Genomic DNA, 14,071 nt, shown 5'->3' on the forward strand with positions numbered 1-14,071 from the left:
AATTGTATTATTTATGTGCCCCTCACGAGTCTATTAATACGTTATATGTGCTCTTGTTTATATTGAATCTATTTTGTTGTTCAAATAAAAAGTAAAACAAAAAAAAATTCCGGATGGGTGCTGCTATAGAAATAAAACGACATCATGGGTGCTGTACGCAGAGGTCTGTAGCCTGCTCCACAGAAGAACTCTATCCAGAGGTGTTTAAGAATTCGAGATCTCACCATGAGAGGGGAAGCATCTCAGAAAAAGCAAGTGCAGTCGGTTCCACGGTCATAACGCCACTGTCGGACAAGAGCAAAAGCCACCCAGCTTCCTCCGGGCAAGTAATGAGACAAAGAGACAGGACACAGTGGTTAGTGGTCGAAGGTGCTGGATTAAGGCTCCAGTCTCGTTGGAGGTGTGTGTTTATATCCCACTGCTGCTAAGAGTTTTTGTGTTACAACCGCCAAGTGGAGCAATGTGTTAAAAGCTACTTTATCAGCTTAACATCAAAGCAGGGAGAAAAAAGTGTTTCTTCTTCTCAACACAAATTCTTGTTCCACCTTCAGCAGGGAAGTTTGTCTACCAAGATCAATTTTGAGTCAGTGCAAATCACAGTGCGCCCTCAATTTTAATGTCGGTTGTGCTCCTTTTATCTGTGAAACGTTAATGTTCTGCATTTTCAAGTCGAGTCATCCTCAGGGGTAGAGCTGATTAAGTCTTTCCGCATAGCGCTCCATCAGAAATAACTTGTCTAAGTTCAAAAGAGATTGTGGGTTTCACTTCAAGCAATCACAAAGCATACCTGATTGGTTACAAAGGTGAATGTTTTTCCATGTTCTGCTAGAGTATCCACTGGCTTGCCTTTATCAGCAGTCTTGGAAAGATAAGCTGTGCTTCGTCTCAGGAAAAATCATCAGTAATTTTATTCTGGCCGTATGGCCGTTATTTAAAGTATATGAAAATCACGAGTTCATAGATTTATCCAAATATCAACAGCACCTTGTAAACCTGTCATAAGAATTCCTTCAATCCAATAGTTTCACTCCAGGGAAAAGGCAGGCACCACTCAGAATTCCTAATATGATTTTGAATTCAGTTTTGCAGTGCTTTAGTGCTTTACTACTTTCAGAGAGTCCTTTATTGACCTTGCTGAAGCAGAGAAGCGACATAATCACAATTGTGATCAGTTTTTCTGCTGTTTCTGGTTAATAATGATTATTATTTTGTATTTTGATTAGTATTTTTCGTAGCGTTCTTCCTCAGCTTTTAAGATATTTGGTGAGCAAGAACCACTGAGAACGAGTCTGAATCAATCAAGAACACATACGGTACTGCTGTCCTGTGTACAACTGCTTCATCCTAATTGAGCTTTTCAGTGTTGAAGAAGACTTTTCCAATTTTGATTGTTGGTTTCAGAGGATGTGCTACAAGATCACAGATTCATTTGAAAAGATTTGGAGATGCATTGGCTGGGATTCAAACCTGGCTCAATTGCATGAAGGCACCTATACTCAGCAACGAGAGGAAAGGAGAAGGGGCCAGAGGTAGTGTGGCTGAATGGTCTAATATGCTGGATTTTAGGCTCCACTCTCTCAGGGGCTTGGGTTTAAATCCCACTACTGCCCAATGTTTTAAGACCTTACTTCCTGTGATTTGTAATATGGTCAGTAAAAGCACTTTATGTAAGTATCTCTTATGTCAGTGTTACAAGTCACTTACTGCTCCACAGGTCCGGGGTTCAATCCCTGGCACCTTCAGGTGTTTTATATTACTGTACTCACATCACAATCTTCTGTTGAGTGAGAACTCTTTGCTCATGTTCATAGAGAGCCAGGTTTACCTTTTGAATCTCACCCAGGATTTCCTGAGAGATCATTCAGCGAGCGAGTCCTCCCTCTGGACCTGGCATTGAGCTGAAAGCTGCACGAATTCCTCACTGTGTGTCCTGTACTGTTACAGGTGGTCCAGCGTAAATGTGCAGCACAGTGACATGAACACCTTGAACTTTTTCTGTATGTGAAGGAAAATGCAAAAAAGCATGTAAAGTATTGATCACATAAAATATCCATGGTACAACTCGAGAAAAAACTGAAGTACAAAACAACGACTTTTGATGATTTCAAGAGATTCAAGAAACACAACCGTCCGCAGATGGGTTTGGATCCTGAACGCTTAAGTCAAAAGAACAAAAGTGAAGTAAACTCTCTTCATTGTCTTATAGTTTATGAAATAAAACAATTTCTTACTTTCTTAATAATTTCTTACTATTGATAGACGATTTATTGAATTTTAACAGAATCACAATTGCAAACATTTTGGGTTAAACTGTTATTCACATACTCTAACAAAGAGAAACGTTAGTGTCTTCCGGTGTGTGAGCCCATCTCTCAAAAAATAAAAAAATAAGTTATATAAATTGAATTGTTCTACTTTTTAGGCTTGCATAGTCTTATTCATATTTCAGTTAAACCTTTTCTTCTGTAGTAATTTCATTTGATATTAAAATTAGTCCTGATTTACAATTTTTGGACATGGTTCATCTTAAAGAATTTTGTAATAAGTTTCAGTTTAGGAAAATCGTGCCCAGAAGCTACCAAAACTGGTAATGTTCACATTATGTGTAATGCAAAAGCAGCAGTTGGGGTGGGAAACAAAAGGCATTTCTTGGTATGAATCCTAAAACTTCATAGATGGCTTTCTAGGACTTCTCGCTTCAGATAAGGTTATCAATACATCATAGATTTCAGCTCAATCAATATCAGCAGTGTTATCACTACCGAACACTAAATATAGATCCTGGCAATAATTCATGAGTTGTTTGTTAGAAAATTGTTTATGTTTTTTTTAAACATATTTTCAATACCAGACAAAAAGTCGAAAGTTTCAATTTCATGCAACTGATGAAATCTCTCTTCGATGGAAGTTATAAGTACAGTACATCCAAAATACTGCGGAATCAATCAAATTTACATGTTTCTTGTGGATCCAGAATATCATTTTGAGACTCAAAACATGCCTGTCTTTTCTTTTTTCGAGGACGAAGGAGTAGCAGTAGCAGACTCGGAAAGCACCGCCCGCGAATACTCACAAAATGCACTGAGTTGCTTGCTTTCTTCTGCTGCTTTTATATTTCAGTCATTCACTGTCAGCTAGCACTGGAACAATTCAAGAGAGGTAAAAACAGAAGCTGTCAGGAGTGGGATTTGAACCCACGCCTCCATTGGGAGACCAGAACTCCCAAGCCAGCTGGAAAGACACACGTCCTTGAGTCTGGCGCCTTAGACCACTCGGCCACCCTGACAAGCGAGAGAAATTGGTGTGCTGAATGCACCAGTAGTTGACTAAACTGAGTTTCTTCCCTGAAATTATTTGCTTGCGAAGAGCCAAGTTGCCTTGAATGGATCTTGGAAATCAAATATACGGATGGATTGTTATTCGGTTGTGAGTTTTGAGGGGCGTATTATAAATTGAGTTGGTGAAAAGGCGCTTTTTGTTAGTCTGTCGGGAGGCTGCACAAGGTGTTTAGAGGGAGAACTTCTAAAAGGCAGGCTCTCTATGTTTAACATCAAGAAAGATTTTTTTTCTCAATGGAAATGCTCTTTGGCGCTTTCAGCTTTACGTAGCGTTACGTATCTTTAAGCTGAATCATCGGCAGGAGTAACTTATTAAATCTTTGCTCATAGCGCTCCATCAAAAATACCTTGTCCATGTTCAAAAGAGATCAGGGGATTAACTTCATGCTTTCACATGGCATAACTTACACGAAAGATTTAAATGGGGAATTGATTGTGCTTCTTGATGTTGTTCCTGTGGTTGCCTTGGTTACAATGGTGAACGTTCTTCCACGTTCTGCTAGAGTATCCACTGGGTGGGCTTTATCAATTGGCTCGGATAGGTCATCAGTGCTCCGTCTCCAGAAAAATAATCAGCACTGTCTTTTTTCTGTGCGCATGACCGTCTTTTAAAACTTATAAAATCACAAGTTCATTGATTTCTCCAAATAACAACAATACATTTTAACCCTTCAATCCAATAGTTTTACTCCAAGTAAAAAGCAGCGCAATATATAGAGAGATGATATTCAAAGATTTCAACGTTCTTATTGGATTGCCTGTATGCAGATATCGCTCAGAATTGCTAATATGATTTTAATTCAGTTTTTCTCTACTACTTTCAGAGTCTTTTATTGACCTTGCTGAAGCAGAGAAGTGACATAATCACAAATGCGACCAGTTGTGCAGCTGTTTCTGGTTAATAATGATTAATGCGAAATAAAAAACAGCTCCTTGCATTAAGAGCAAGAGCAACCAACGCTCTCGCTTATTGAGTTGGGTATTTTCCGAGCTACTCTTCCTTAGCTGTGTAGAGGTTTGATGGGTTTACTGAGACAATTATTCATTGTAGCAGTAATCACGAGGTGGTTTGTTGTGGCTTTTAGAAAATCAATCGTCAGAACAACTAACAACGCACACACACGGGTTCAATACACGAGATACAGTGATTAATATAAATTGTGCACCAAACATATACCAGTCTGCCTGGATACAAGCGGCAGACCTTACTGTGAGGGTTATCAATATACAAGGTATATAATCTCGAAGAGATGCAAACACAAAGAGATAGACAACAGAGAATATATGTCAATATATATCGTTCGGTTACCAAATCGCTAATCAGTGTTATTCCCCACTGTTACTCTAAACTCACGCATTCACGTTGGTAGAATTCTGAGTACGTACGGGATCCTCGGCCTCGCGCTTAGAACAAAGTCCAAGTCCCAGTGCAGACAACAGCAGTTGTCACGTGATTGTCTCTGAGGATGCGCGGAAATGGCCAAGGAGCGCCCCGATCTGAGCTTGCGTTCCCTTTTTGACCAAGACACAGATGTGTGCTGATTGGTTGAGAGTTTGGCGGGCATTGGAGACCCACGTGGTGTTACCACGCCCTGCCAATCCCTGATTGGTTGATCAAGGTGAGATATGAGTCACTTACTCCTGACACTTAGGAATACAGTCCAGATGTCCATTCGGCACTCCCTAGACAGATAGGCGCCAATGGATGACCATTGATCATGATAGTTAGGCTTAGCTAAGTGCATCTCCGTTTAAGAGCTGTCCCTTATCAAAAGAAAACATCTTAAATCAGCCTGCATGAATACTTTCTCAGTGGCTGCACCACAGAAAGGGAGAGTGAGATGGGGCCTCATTTAGCTTTTAAGATTTTTGGTGAGCAAGAACCACTGAGAACGAGTCTGAATCAATCAAGAACACATATGGTACTGCTGTCCTGTGTACAACTGCTTCGTCCTAATTGAGCTTTTCAGTGTTGAAGAAGATGTTTCCAATTTCGATTGCTGGTTTCAGAGGATGTGCTACAGGATCACAGATTCAATTGAAAAGATTTGGAGATGCATTGGCTGGGATTCAAACCTGGCTCAATTTCATGAAGGCACCTATACTCAGCAACGTGAGGAAAGGAGAGGGGGCCAGAGGTAGTGTGGCTGAATGGTCTAATATGCTGGATTTTAGGCTCCACTCTCTCTGGGGTGTGGGTTTAAATCCCACTACTGCCCAATGTTTTAAGACCTTACTTCCTGTGATTTGTAATATGGTCAGTAAAAGCACTTTATGTGAGTATCTCTTATGTTAGCGAATTCCTCACTGCGTGTCCTGTACTGTGTAGCACAGTGACAAGAACGCCTTGAGTTCTTTTCCGTATGTGAAGAAAAATGCAAAAGAGCATGAAAAGTGTTGATGGTATAAAATATCCATGGTACAACTCGGGAAAGAACTGACGGACAAAACAATGACATTTGATGAGTACAAGAGAAACACAACCGTCCGAACATGGGCTTGGATCCTGACCGCTTGCGTTAAAAGACAAAGCAAAGGATATAACCTGTAAATGTCTTCATGTCTTACAGTTTATGAAATAACACAATTTCTTACTTTCTTAATAATTTCTTACTATTGATAGATGCTTTTTTTAATTTGAACAGAATCACAATTACAAACATTTGGGGTTAAACTGTTATTCACATACTCTAACGAAGAGAAACGTTAGTGTCTTCCGGTGTGTGAGCCCATTTCTCAAAAAATAAAAAAATAAGTTATAAATATTGAATTGTTCTATTTTTCAGGCTTGCATAGTCTTATTCATATTTCAGTTAAGCCTTTTCTTCTGTAGTAATTTCATTTTATATTAAAATTAGTCCTGATTTTCAATTTTTGGACATGGTTCATCTTAAAGAATTTTGTAATAAGTTTTAGTTTAGGAAAATCGTGCCCAGAAGCTACCAAAACTGGTAATGTTCACATTATGTATAATGCAAAAGCAGTAGTTGGGGTGGGAAACAAAAGGCATTTCTTGGTATGAATCCTAAAACTTCATAGATGGCGTTCTAGGACTTCTCGCTTCAGATAAAGCTGTCAATACATCATAGATTTCTACTCAATCAATATCAGCAGTGTTATCACTACCGAACGCTGAATATAGATCCTGGCAATACTTCGTGAGATCTTCGTAAGAAAATCCAAAAAAGTACAGAAGCAATCAACGTTTCTTTTGGATCGAGAAGAGGATAATTATGAGACTCAAAATATGCCTGTCTTTTCTTTTTTCGAGGACAAATGGATTATTGAGGTGTAAAGATGGGTTCAAAACCAAAATCATCTGCTATTGCTGCTGTTTCTTTGATAGTTTCTTCAAATCCTTCAATTGATCATTGATATCGAGGAATAATATTATACAAATTGTGGTTTTCTGTTAATTGCCAATTTTATTGTAATTACATCTTCGTTTACAGATGTCTTGCATGTATCACAAGGTATAATAGTCGCCGTGTGTCCTCAGCTAAAATGTTTTAAAAAGTACGACAAAAGTTCAATATGCTTAACATCATTTATGGTTATATCTATATTAAAATGAAGGTAAATATACCAAGATATTAAAAAACAATTTTACAGTCCTAACCTAATAATGCTTGTGAAGTTTTCTAATAAATCCGAACTGTAATTTTGAAATATTATTGCTCATTACTTGCCCGGAGGAAAAAAAAGCAGTTCCCTCCCTTTCGTCTGAAGCCAGCTGAAAGGGGGTCTCGACAGAAGCACCTGGAAGCGGTGGGATTCGAACCCACGCCCCTGAAGAGACTGGAGCCTTAATCCAGTGCCTTAGACCACTCGGCCACACTACCCACTGCATGCTGTCTCTTTATCTCATTACTTGCCTGGAGGAAGCCGGGTGGCTTTTGCTCTTGTCGCCCGACTTAGTGGCGTTATGACCGTGGAACCGACTGCACCTGCTTTTTCTGAGATGCTTCCCCTCTCATGGCGAGATCTCGACTTCTTTAACACCTCTGGATAAAGATCTTCTGTGGAGCAGGTTTCAGACCTCTGCGTACAGCACCCTTGATGTCATTTTATTTTTACAGCAGCCGCATCCGGAAAGTTGTGTCTTTTACTTTTAATTTGAACAACAAAAATACATACAATACAAACGAGCACATAAAACGTATCAAGAAAATCGTCAGGGGTTCATGCTATAATACTGTACTGTTTTCAGGTTCCCTCAGGAAAAGGACAAGTGGCGACGTGATAGTTAACCAAGCGACAGCTTTATTCTTTTATCGAAACCACACAAAACCAAACACAGGACATACACACACATGAGGAGACTGATGGAACACGTTCACATATTTAGGGTGGTAATTACTTAAGAACAGGCTATACACTTATAAGGCTACACAGGACACTAAAACTACTATAACACTATTCACATATGCAGAGTCAGCTGCTGGTCATCAAGCTGACCCTCAGACTCTCCCCGGCTACAACTCCCAACCTGCTCCACGGTACCATGAGTGCCTAGGTGCACTTCCTCCTCACCACCGGGCCAGGGGGGTTACACTGTCCCCACCTGAAGCGTCTGGCGTCCCGCCGACATCGAACACCCCCCTCAGGCTATACTCATACTAGGCTAAAGGCTGTGGAACTCTGCGTGAGCAGCTGTTACGAAGCGGTGGTTGCTGGCGGCCCGCGGTCACCCCATTGTCGGTCGGCTCCGGCCCTGGCTGCTCCTCCGGAGCCTCCCCGCGGGGCTCCTCCTCCCGGTCCCAGTAGGGGGCCAGGCGGTCTCGGTGCAGAACCACCACTCTCCCCTGGTAGCAGTCCTTGCCTACCACCCCTAGGACCTCAGCGGCCCCCTCCCACAAAGGCGCCAGCTTAGGTCTGAGGCCTTTGCGGCGGTGCAGGCTGTACACCCAAACCAAGTCCCAGGGCAGGAAGGCAGGCCCCCTGCAGCGCAGGTCGTAGTGCCGCTTCTGCCGGACTCCCGCCTGAGTCAGATGGGTCCGGGTAAAGCTGTGCACCCGCCGCATCCACTGCTGCAGGTCCTACTCGTAGTCTGGTCCAGCTGGTGGTGCCGACTCGTCTCCGGGCGGCGGGCCGAAGACCAGGTCCACCAGGGTTTGCATTTCCCGGCCCAGCATGAGTGAGGCCAGGGTACACCCGGTAGATTCCTGGACTGTGGTCCGATAAGCCCAGAGCTCAAGGGGGAGGTGGCGGTCCCAGTCCCGTTGGTGACAGGACACCAGGGAGGCCAGCTGGGTGGGGAGCGTCCGATTAAACCGCTCCACAGACCCGTCGCTCTGGGGATGCAGCTGGATGGTCTGAGTCTTAGAGATCCCCAGGCGCTGGCACACTCTGGCGAAGACCTGGGACTTGAAGTTACGCCCCTGGTCACTGTGTAACTCCTCCGGCACCCCCAGCCTGGCAAACATCCCCTCCAGTAGTGCATTGGCCACCGTGGGGGCACTCTGGTCCGGGAGGGCATAGGCCACCGGCCACTTCGTGAAATAGTCCATTGCTACCAGGATATAGTGGTTTCTGGCCTCAGTGCGCGGAAACAGGCCCAAAACATCCACCCCCACCCGCTCCATAGGAGCCCCCACCTGGTGTTGTTGGAGGGGGGCCCGAGAGCACTCGAGGGGACCTTTCTGCGCCACGCACACCGCACACGTTTGGCAATACCGCTCCACGTCCCGGTGGCAAAGACCCCAATAAAAATGGCCTCGGAGACGCTGCAGGGTTTTTTTACAGTTGAAATCCCGCATGCCCGGCTGGCCATGCACCACTCTGAGCACAGCCGCGCGGAGCGACTGTGGCACCACCAGCTGCCACCGTATCTCGCCACTGGAGGGTACCTGCCACCCCCGGCGCAGCACCCCGTCCTTTACCTCCAAGGCCTCCTACAGGACGCAGAGGGCCTTGACGGACTTTGGGTGCTGGGGGAGCTCCTCTCGCACAGGCCGCGCTCCTGCTGCCTTCCAGCGGAGCACCGGCCCCACGTCAGGATCAGCTGCCTGTTGCTGTGCCAGGTCTGACATGCCCACCCCCAGCAGCCCCTCCAGGGCTGTGGCCGAGGTGCTCGCCTCTGTCACTGTGCAGACGGCTCCCTCACACTGCTCCCACCGGGCGCAGTAGTTGCAGTCCACAACCTCACAGGGGTGCCGCGAGAGAATGCCGGCAATGAGATGGCGAGATCCAGCACGGTGCACAACAGTGAAGTCATACTCCTGCAGGACCTCTATCCATCGCACCATCTGCCCCTCCGGCTCCTTAAAGTGGAGCAGCCAGGTGAGGGACGCATGGTCAGTCCTCAACAGGAATCGGGTCCCGAATAGGTATGGCCTGAAGCTCGCGACGGGTCACGCAGTAGTTCCGTTCAGCCTTATTCAAAGCCTGACTGTAGTAGGCAACTACCCGCTCCCATCTGGCCCCTCCTGTGCCAACACCAAGCCCACCCCCAAGTCACTTGCGTCGTTATCCAGGATATACGGTAACCACGGATCGGGATAGGCTAGCACGGAGGCCCCCACCAGAGCTTCACGTAACCGACCGAAAGCCGTCTCGCAGCCCGAGTCCAAGTCAAAACGGCGGCCCTTGTCGGTGAGGCAGTGCAGCGGGGGAGAGATGCTGGCAAAGTCCCGGTCGAACCTCAGATAATACAAAGCCAACCCCAGAAAGCTGCACAGCTCTGCGACGGTGTGGGGAGTCGGCCATCCCCTCACTGCAGCAACCTTACCTGGGTCTGTACCCACTCCTCGCGGTCCAACAACATGTCCGAGGAAGGTCCCCTCCCGCCGCAGGAGCTCTCAATTGTTGTGGTTGAGCCTCAGGCCAGCACGGCGGATGCAGGCCAGCACTGCCTGGAGGTTCGTCAAGGCCTGGTCTAAACCCTGGGCATGAACCAGCAGATCGTCCAGATACAGCACACACTGGTTCCACGGGACCGATGCCAGCACCCTCTCCATCAGCCTCTGGAACGTCGCCGGGGCATTGCACAGGCCAAAGGGCATGACAGTAAAGTGCCGGAGGCCCTGGCCGATGGAAAAGGCTGTCTTCGAGCGAGCATCGGGAGTGAGCGGTACCTGCCATTACCTGCTTAGTGAGCCCAAGATCTCATCAAGAATCGTATCCAGCAACAGCGTTCGGCACATTGTTCCATACTCCGACCACTCTCGGTGTAAACAGGTCCCTCCTTGAAATGCACTGGTCTCTGCTTGAAATGCACTTTCCTGCATTTGCTTTGGTGTAACTGGCTTCCCCTGCATGGGCGAATGTGAAGAAGATCCTTAGTAAGTCATTGAAGAAAACCGAGAAGAGGTCGGAGTAGCCTCTGTCGTTCATCAATGATCCAGTCAGGCAATACTCCTCTGTAAAGCTTCATTAGTTCACATCGATTGGCTTTTTTATTGCCTTCATTCATGCAAGTAGTAAAAGCAGACACCCCTATTCTGCCGTGACCTGGATTCTAACCGGGGTTGTTGAGGCCACAACGCAAAGTACTGACCACTATACAATCACGGCAAGATACCGAGACACACGCAGTGGGGTAGAAAAGTCTGTGCCCTCTTCGTGTGACAGGAGTCGGAAAAGTCCTGATGTTGCATTTCAACTGAGCCCCAGTATACATCGACCCTTCGACACTCTAAGTGCAAACAGCAATTACAGTTTGCTTACATGACACACGGAAGAAGGCTGCGTGCTCCCATATGGGCTAGTGGTTAAGATTCCTGGTTTTCACCCAGGCTGGCCAGGTTCATTTCCCGGTATGGGAACGTGTCAGTTTTGCCTCCTGCTTTCCAAAAGATCAGCACCATGTACGAAGGAGCCACACTAAAACCACTCGATCATGTGCAAAACGTGCAAGAAGAAGGGGCGCATGTTTCCAACCGAGGACCTCTCGCTTGTGAGCCGAAGTGATCATCACTGCAGCTCGGAAACTTGCAGGAGGTGGGAGGGGTGACTCTGGTAGATAGTGTTGACCTTCGGCAATAGAATTTATACTCTCCAAGATGATATTTGCACTTTCTGGAGAGGAGATTTTCTCCACTTCAGTAGCCCGATTGCGTCGATTGTGTGGAGAGGGCTGTAGAATGTGGCGCCGCCTTTCCTGCTCCGTCCATGACAGGCGTGTTGGTCTCTGGTGAGCACGGTCAATCGGCGCACTCCAACAAAGGCACTGGAAGCAGCTGAATAGCATTGGCGAAGCTCAGCACTGGGTCACTGTGCATGGTTTCCCATCGTTTCCGTTGTGTAGTGGTTCTCACGTTTGCCTCACACGCGAAAGGTCCCTGGTTCAAAACCGGGTGGAAACACAGTGGCCACGCTCACTGTTTGGGGATTCCTAGTGTGGGGATCTAAGGGATCTGCACAGTGCATGTCGCAAAGCTTCCTGCTGTCACTTCAATGTGAATCCTGATGTCGAGTCGTGTGCTGTGCACAGTCTCTGAAAGTGAGAGCAATGAAAAGGTGCATGACGCTGTGAAAGAAAATGCAGAGAAGTGAAAGGCAGTCCTTTCTCTACGGAGGTAGAAGGAGAGCAACTCGCTGTCGGGGAATCGAACCATGGTCTCTAACGAGGAAGACATCGCTCTCTCTGTCTCCCGGTATTTCACATCTGAACGGAAAACACAAACGACCAACTTGGAATGACATGCTTTTGATGCTTTTCAAAGCCTTCTTTGTGCACGACGACTGCGCCGCCTAGCAGATACAGCTTCGGCTGTGGAGACTTGTTCGGCTGGCGTTCTGGGAGTCGCGTTTTTCAGAATTGTATTGAGATCGTTTTCCACAGAGCTCAGATGTCAAAGCACAGCAGCAGCTCTCCACAGCGATCCTCTATAGCGCCTTTTCTCCCGCAGCTCCGTCCTTATTGGAAGGAAGCAAGAGTGAAATAGTGGAGGGAAATAGACTGTGTGTAGTGTCTATGTGAGTATTAATGATCATGGCATTACTGATAGTTTCAGTATTAATGCTAGTATTCATGTTAATATTAGTGAGAGTATATCTGGTAGTTTTACTAATAATACAAGTATACATGTGACTTTGTGATGATAGATACTTTTAAATTTAGTTTTAATGCTAGTTTTCATGTTAAATTTAGTGATAATTATACTGTTAGTGTCAGAGTATTAACACTCATCATCGTGTTAGGTTTCATGACAGTATTATTGTTATTATACATATTATTAGTCTAGTAGTTGTTTTTGTCAGTGTTAGTAACAATGATAGGGTTTGATGATAGTGTTAGTGTTGTAATATTGGCAGTATCTGCATTAGTGTTAGTTATAGTGTATCTGTACCTAAGAGTGGATGCGGTGCCTATGTGTGTATATAGTGTCTATTTGTGTGTCTGTGAATGTGTGTGGGTGTGTATCTGTGAGTGTCTGATTTTGTGTATATTGTGTGTTGTGTCTGTGGGTGTAAATGTATGTGAGAGTGTAGGTGTATATCTATCAGTGTGTGTGAATGTGTGTGTAAGTGGGCTTGGGCTCCACTGGTGTGTCTGACAGAAGTGACCCATCAACAGGTGTTCAGGTCCAGAGTCGCCTATGAATTTAAACACTTTCTAGAGTCCAGACCAACATCCAGAGATCTGTGAATGCTCTGTTTTTATCACTATTAGTAGTAATGACAGTAGTAATTCCCACGCGAATCATTATTACCGGAACAGCCATCAGAAAATATCGCCTTTGCAATGATGTCACTTAACATCATTAACACTGAAGTATTTAAAAGGCAAGAAATACTATCACTATGCAATTAATTGATGCAATTAAGCTCCTCTAAATGTAGGCTGATAAAATGTATAGAATTAGGTGACAATATCAGAATTAATTCAAATGCACAAGATTAATTTTCAGCAACAAAAATGCACTCAAGATGCACAAATATTTTACAAGAAAGAAACCTTACATTTGCCTAGAACACTGCGACACAGAGGCCAATCTCTTCTCCCTCATTATGCCGGATTACACGCTAATGATGAACAGTCCTTCAGCGATAGTCAGCTGCCATCACCAACTCAGACATGACATTCATGTACATATTATACCTTAATATGGCACCGCGTTACAATAATTTGATCAAAACAACTGGTGAAAAATTAATAATCAAATATTAAAGCATTTATTACTTTCCTCTCCTACCAGCCCTTACAAGTCACCCAGTTTTTAGTTTAAAGCTGGATTAAAGCTCCAGTCTCTTTGGGGGTGTGAGTTGGAATCCCACTGCTGCCAACTATCTCCAACTATCTCAGTGTTAAGAAGCAAAAAAAACACACATTTGCTGCAGAAGGAACAGGAGAATTTGTGCCATTCAGCCTTATAGTGTGATGTCATTTTCTCATGCTCGTTTTTAGATGCTTGTGATCGAATCTATGATTCTTATGAGTGTGCTCACCCTCCATAAAGGTAGCACAGATATATAACGTGCCACGTTTTCAGAGAATCGCATTAAATAGAGGTCAGAAGAAGGCGACAAAGTGTCCGCTAGGCAGTCCAGCGATTTCAACAGTGTTCTCTGTTGTTTAGGTCAAGAGTGACAGCCGTTACAACACACAGTGTCAGGCATCAAAAAGACTTCCCAAAACCCTGATCCTCTCCTTGATCCAGTGATGGCATCCAGACATTTCCTGCAACAAAGCCAGGATACGGTCTTTAACAAAACGAGTGAAAAGCTAATTCCCAACTTTTGCAATCCTTTGCAAAGAAGGACTGCATGTGCTCAGTGTTAAATGCACT

General features: G+C 44.9%; 2 non-coding genes across 2 annotated transcripts; both read right to left on the bottom strand.

Moving 5' to 3' along the window:
- Positions 1-3,173: 3,173 nt before the first annotated feature.
- trnal-caa (transfer RNA leucine (anticodon CAA)) lies at positions 3,174-3,286 on the bottom strand. The gene is made up of 2 exons: positions 3,249-3,286; positions 3,174-3,219 (listed from the first exon to the last, which is right to left on the bottom strand). It is a non-coding gene; the product is annotated as a tRNA-Leu (tRNA).
- Positions 3,287-7,098: 3,812 nt separating this feature from the next.
- trnal-aag (transfer RNA leucine (anticodon AAG)) lies at positions 7,099-7,180 on the bottom strand. The gene has a single exon. It is a non-coding gene; the product is annotated as a tRNA-Leu (tRNA).
- Positions 7,181-14,071: the final 6,891 nt, after the last annotated feature.

This window comes from Lepisosteus platostomus, chromosome 5, assembly GCF_059453375.1.
Source record: "Lepisosteus platostomus isolate fLepPlt1 chromosome 5, fLepPlt1.hap1, whole genome shotgun sequence".
NCBI classification, from domain to species: Eukaryota; Metazoa; Chordata; class Actinopteri; order Semionotiformes; family Lepisosteidae; genus Lepisosteus; species Lepisosteus platostomus.